We start from the raw sequence: 735 nt of genomic DNA on the forward strand, positions 1-735 counted from the left end.
AATCCAACTGGACCATAGAACGGGACTCTCAAAGCCTTGACATCCGGGTATCCGGTAGATAAGTCGGTAAATTCGAGTAAAATCACAGGCTTCGCTTATCCCGTGCGAATGCACCACACAAAATTCAGAGGTGGGGGGGGGTAATTTCAAAATCACACAAGGTCTCCAGATAATACTAATCCCGTGCGAATAGGGCTTAACAAGACTTGAGCTGCTCATCTCAATATTGATTAAAGGATAGACGCAGCCAAACGGCTGCTTTCTTTTCCGTTTAAACGGGTTTAAAGACCGCATCTGCCGTCATTCACGAAGACACTTCACATGTAGATGAGGAGGGAAGTGACGGGTGAAGGAGCAGGGGTTTGCTCCACTCCTGTGGGAAACGTTATGCAAATGAAGACAAACGGTTTTGACATGCCCTTTGTTTGTCACAACTCAAGAGCTAATGTCATGAAGGCCACTTTTGTATAGAAGAATGGGTCACACTCCTCAAATACTTCATTTCAGTCCAGTGCTGCTGACAAAAACTCTGTACAAATCTGTTTGGAGTGAAAGGTTGAACACGTCGTTAGGGAAGACAGACGAACACTTTGCATAAAATTCGTTGGGATGTCAAACACAGCCTACCACTAGATGAGCAGGTGCCATATCTATTAGGCACGTCTTCTAGTCCGGGTAGATGATCAACAACCTTTTCAGGCGGTTTACTAGTCAATGACAAAGAAGGTATATATA

This window comes from Sinocyclocheilus anshuiensis, unplaced genomic scaffold (genome assembly GCF_001515605.1).
Source record: "Sinocyclocheilus anshuiensis isolate Anshui unplaced genomic scaffold, SAMN03320099.WGS_v1.1 scaffold282, whole genome shotgun sequence".
Taxonomy (NCBI): Eukaryota; Metazoa; Chordata; class Actinopteri; order Cypriniformes; family Cyprinidae; genus Sinocyclocheilus; species Sinocyclocheilus anshuiensis.